Source organism: Triticum aestivum, chromosome 7D (assembly GCF_018294505.1).
Source record: "Triticum aestivum cultivar Chinese Spring chromosome 7D, IWGSC CS RefSeq v2.1, whole genome shotgun sequence".
In the NCBI taxonomy this organism is placed as follows: Eukaryota; Viridiplantae; Streptophyta; class Magnoliopsida; order Poales; family Poaceae; genus Triticum; species Triticum aestivum.
This window is the reverse complement of record NC_057814.1, coordinates 602,121,825-602,127,336: the sequence shown is the minus strand read 5'-3', so window position 1 is coordinate 602,127,336 and position 5,512 is coordinate 602,121,825. Positions and strand designations below refer to the sequence as shown.

The following is a 5,512-nucleotide window of genomic DNA, read 5'->3' as shown; positions in this document are numbered from 1 at the left end:
CAACCGCTCAGGCAATTTGAGTTTCTCTGCCTTGATCCCGTCATCGCCGCCGCTGGTCCGCCTTCTATCCGGTGGCTTCAAGGCCAAGGAGTCGCGGTGCACCCTAGCCCTTGCTGGCAGGAGGGTTCCTGCTATGTTTTTTTTGATGTTTTTTAGATCGATTAGGGTGTGTGTCTGTTTAGGAAGACAAGGCAGTCGTAGCTCCCTGAAAATGGAATGAGGTCTCCCGTCTAACTCCCATCCCTGTGGTGCATCTAGCGTCGTCAGAGGACGTGTGAAGGTGTGTCTCCATTGGATCTCGTGGGATTCTATTGGTGTTGGTTCGCGTTGGATCTCCATGGATCCAATCTTCGTTCATGTGCCTACATGGTCATATTCTTCCACTCTATGCTTCTCTACATCGATAACTGTTGTTTTTCTGTTGCACTGGTCCTCTAGGGTAATTAGCATGACGATTTTCCATTGTCTACTTCAACAAGTTTTGTCTGGCTCCGGTGAAGGAGGGGCACTGATGGTGGTGCAACATCGTCTCATCCAATGCTTCTAGTTGTCGCTAGGTGGTCTATGAACCTGGATGTATTTTTTTCTTATTTCTGGTGTTACTTGTACTACTATGACAGATGATGAATAGGTCAAAAGTTTTTCTGAAGAAAAAGATATTTGCTTTTGCATTTTTTTCATTCTGTCTTCCAGATCCATATGCCAACTCGTACATATCACATCATATCCTTTTTCATTCTTCTATCCCTATCTACGCTGGTACGGATGAGGCCGGGCACGACACACTTGCGTACGAGGAGGTTATGCATGCCTCCCCATTTCTCTCGGTTTCCCGATCCGGGCATGCACGCGCGCACGTTACACCCAACGTATGACTTGGCAATCTGACCCACGAGCTAGACTCGGATCTTACCCAGCCACGAGGAGCCAGTCTAACTAAACGTTAACCCCTAACCATATCCATTGGGTGGGGAACGCGAACCCCGCCACGCTATAAGCTCGGCCGGCCTCTCTCATCGCCCCAGCCAGATCACAACCAACATCCTTCCTCTTCCTCGAGTCAGCAGTCTCCTTCCCGGCGCGCAAAATGGTTTCCGCCGACGCAGCTCGTAACATCGTCGGCATCATCGGCAATGTCATCTCCTTCGGCCTCTTCCTCTCCCACGCGTAAGCCTGCCTCCTCTTGTCTAGCCGCCGCCGCCCTCTTCACCTCCTACTCTTACCTATAATCTATCTATCTATGCATATGGAGGGTGATTGTTGGTAACTTGTGTTTGTTGCTTGTGCGTGCGCGCAGGCCGATGTTCCGGCGGATCTGCAAGGCCAAGGACGTGGAGGAGTACAAGCCGGACCCCTACCTGGCGACGCTGCTCACCTGCATGCTCTGGGTCTTCTACGGCCTCCCCATCGTGCACCCCAACAGCATCCTCGTCGTCACCGTCAACGGGATCGGCTTCGTCGTCCAGCTCGTCTACCTCAGCATCTTCTTTATCTACTCCACCAACAACAAGCGGGTACATCTATACACGCGTCCCCTAATCGTTCCTCATTTTTCGGTGTTAGTTAGTTTCTGCCCCTAAGGCCCGGTCTTTTTTCGGTATATATGCGTGCAGTTAAAGATGCTCGCCGTGCTCGGCATCGAGGCGGCGTTCATGGCGGCCGTGGTGGCCGGCGTGCTCCACGGCGCGCACACCCACGAGAAGCGCTCCATGATCGTCGGCATCCTCTGCGTCATCTGCGGCTCCATCCAGTACGCCTCCAATCTTACCGTCATGGTACGTATAACGATGATCATCGACCCATCGTGTCTACTCTTTAATTCTTTCTTCCCGTTTCTTGTAGTTTTATTTTGAACTCAGTTAGTTGTTGCGTGTTGATGCCGCACATGTGGCTAACTAACACTCTCATCTCCCCGCAAAAAATCTAACTAACACTCTCGTCTGCTTATAGATCTGTACTTGCAATCCGCGTATTTAGCTAGCCAACCAACCAAACTTTCTGCTGCTATAGGGGAACCACATTTACAAATTACTACATAAGGTTACTTAATTTTTTTACAAATCGCTCCATCACCAACGTGTGGTGCGGTGCCTAGCTAGGGGAACTGCATCTACAAAAGGTTACTTTTTTTTACCAACAAGCGGATGCCAAGGATTATAATTGGGAATTGTTAAAAAATGTTTGTACATTTTTGTAGGTCTAGCATTATTGCGGATATAGTGCATGTGGTGTAGAGTTCATCAAAGTAGCCGCTGGTTTTTTTTTGCGGGGCAATGTAGCGGCTGTTAATTAACCAGCGAGTTTGTTTACTTACTATCTAGATCATACATATATTGTTTCTCAAAACAAAAAATAGGTCACACATATTTAATGACGCAGCCTTGTGCTTTTATATAATGTGAGTACTAATCAGTGAAAAATATAGCATGCTATGAAAAAAGAGAAAAGTGTGTTTTGGTCCCTCGACTTCACCAAATGTCTTCACAGTTTACCAGAACTGGTTTTCATCATAGTCATTAGTGTATCTTTTATTTGCGGAACGGTCCTTACCGTTTACCAGAACCGGTGCCACGTCAGTGGTTTACCCATTGTCTCTGGTTTTGGACAACTTGCTTAGTTGTGTGACTTGAGGAACCAAATGTCACCTAAAAATTCTTGCAAGACCAGATGTAGACTTTTGGTGAACTTGACGGACTAAAAACATACTTTTCTTATGCAAAAATAGCGGGGCCCTTAAAATATGCTATTAGCATAATATTAGCTAGACATTGTAAAATGGTTTATTTAGGAAGACATTGCACAAAATGCTATTGCGTGCAAATAGTGGCGCTATAGCATTCTATTTTTTTCACCGGTACTAATATTGTATTGCTTGCAGGTTCGTGTGATCAGAACCAAGAGTGTTTAGTACATGCGATTCTTCCTGTCGCTGGCGATTTTCCTCAGTGGCTGCTGCTGGACGGCCTATGCGCTCATCGAGTTCGATCTCTATGTGGCGGTCAGTGCAATACATACACACTCCATCGATCTAGCTTTGATGCGATGATGTCACTTTGCATAGATCGATCTAATCAATTGTGATGCCCACTTTTAATTATGCGCAGATCCCCAATGGGCTCGAGGCAGTTTTAGGCCTCATTCAGCTGACCCTCCACTTCTACTACAAATCGACCCCCAAGAAGAAGAACATTGAGCTGCCCACCGTCATTGTTGACAGTGTTGACGCTGTTCTGCGGCGGTCATGGGGGGTTACTGATTCCGGTGTGTATTTCCTTCTGGGGCCTTGCTCATCGGTGGTGCGTAGCCCTGGAGCCTAGGCGAGAGCAGAAAGGTTTGCCTCTACAGGTGTAGAGGTGCGTCAGGATAACGAGTGCCCGAACCTCCGGCAAAGCAGTTTCTTCTGGTTATGCTAAAAAAATGTCTCCTACCGGCAGTGTGCGTCTTCTGTGTGGCACGTGTGTGTGGCCGTGCCGTGCGCGTCGGCGTAGCTCATGTGGAGCTCTGTTTGTGGGACAAGTGTCGTTGAATTCCTTCATTTCCTCCTTGCCAGTATTCATTCAAGTTCAAAGGTGAACCACTTCGCTTGCTGACGGTGCGGTGTTCCTAGAGCCAGGACAAATAGGCAGGGACCTTTTTTCGGCAGCGGAGACGGATGGTATAGTGGCCACCATATATACTGCAAGACTAGAGACAGAAACGCGTCATCAACTCATCCATTAGACAGCCGCTACAGAGCTACCCTCCTACGTCGCTCTCGTGGGCGACGGGGAGGGCGCTCCCACCGCCGCCGCAAGCACCCTCCTCTCTCTCCCTCCTCCCTCGCCGCCACCACATTAGGCGGCGGATCCCCACGGCAGTCAGGACTGCCAGAGCACAACGGGCTTCGAGGTGGCGGATCGTGCATGCGAGGGGCTAGCGGCGGATCGGGATCCGCCTGGATCTGGCGTGTGTCTTCAGCCGGCGGCGCGGGCTATGAGCAGCGCGGGCCGGTGTCCTCCATCGTGCCGGCAATGGCGTCGGCCTGGTGGAGGAAGCGGTGTGGTGGCGGTCCTAGTGCTCTTATCGCATCACGACAACGATCTGCATGATCGGTCCTCCTCGATCTGGCTGTCCACGTTCCGAAACTGCTGCCTGAGATCTTGGCCAAGAATATCTGGATCGGATAGAATCCGATCGTGCATGTCCATATCAGCCTACGAGGCTCCATGAGGGCACGGCACGAAGCTCTATTGTTTGTTGACACTATGGGACATTTTGGTATCTCTGTTTCCATGGCGTAGACAGCGGTGGAGAAAGTCATGGTGGCTAAGAGCATAGGATCAGTAAGGCGGAGAGGGCCTTGGAGGCGATGGAGTCAGCTAGGTTGTTTGATAACTTTCAGAAGCAGCAATGACAAGTGGGGGCGGCAGCACGGGAGGATTTCATTTTTTGTGGTGCTCCTCGAATGTCGAGCCGTGACTTTCACGGTGAAAACATAAGGTCTAACCTTCATTGGTTGTGCCTGGCAATTACTTCCTCCGTTTCAAATTAGTTGACTTGAATTTGTTTAAATACGGATGTATCTATACTTGTTTAGTGTCTAGATATATTCGTGTCTAGATAAATATGGGTCAAGTAATTTAGAACGGAGGGAGTACCTTGCTGAAGGTATTATTTTTGAGAGCTCGTAGTTTCTCCAAGGTGAAAACCTAAGATCTTGGACCGGGTGACGACGATGCTTGTGCACTGTTTTCTTCTTGAAGATGCCGCTTTTGGAGACATTTTATGTTTTCGGGTGTTGTCTTTGGTGGTGTTTTATGTGCTACTGCTGAGAGGAGTTGATCACTTTGGTGAGACTTTTTTTTCCTTTTTCTTTTCGGGTTGTGTTCCTGAATATCTTCAAGACATCTTGTTGATGCTCACTTAAGTGTAACAAGACGTAGTGCTCAAAATTTGAAGTGACAGTACAACCGAAGTTGCCAGAGTACGTAATTCATTTTACCATGTGAACAATGTGTGCGCCTGAAGATCTACTCCATTTGTACAAAAACTGGTGTTTGTATTATTGCAGAAATCATTTGCCATGCAATATACTCCCTCCATTCCTAAATATTTGTCTTTTTAGAGATTTTAAATGGACTACCACATACGGATGTATATAGACATACTTTCGAGTATAGTTTCACTTATTTTGCTCCGTATGTAGTCATTTGTTGAAATCTATAGAAAGACAAATATTTAGAAACGGAGAAAGTATATCAGACATTTTCCATGCAAATTGAATGAAATTTGCCGTGTGAATGAGGATAAACTTGCACGTTGGCAAAGGAAAAAAAACTGTTTGATAGGATTTTGTTCAGAAAAAGTTTACCCCAAGTGATTATGGTATGCGAGGCATTAGAGCAACTCTAGCCGATCCCTAAAAGGCGTTAGAGGAGTAAAAATTCGGTTTTACTCATCGAACCGACGTCTAGCTGGTCCCCAAACCGAATAGAGAAGCCAACCCGGATATGAGCCTCTCTCGCCGCCGCCA

At 47.7% G+C, this 5,512-nt stretch overlaps 1 pseudogene; it reads left to right on the top strand.

Moving 5' to 3' along the window:
* The first annotated feature begins 980 nt into the window (after window positions 1–980).
* Window positions 981–4,979, top strand: LOC123168318 (bidirectional sugar transporter SWEET6b-like; annotated as a pseudogene).
* The last annotated feature ends 533 nt before the right edge of the window (window positions 4,980–5,512 follow it).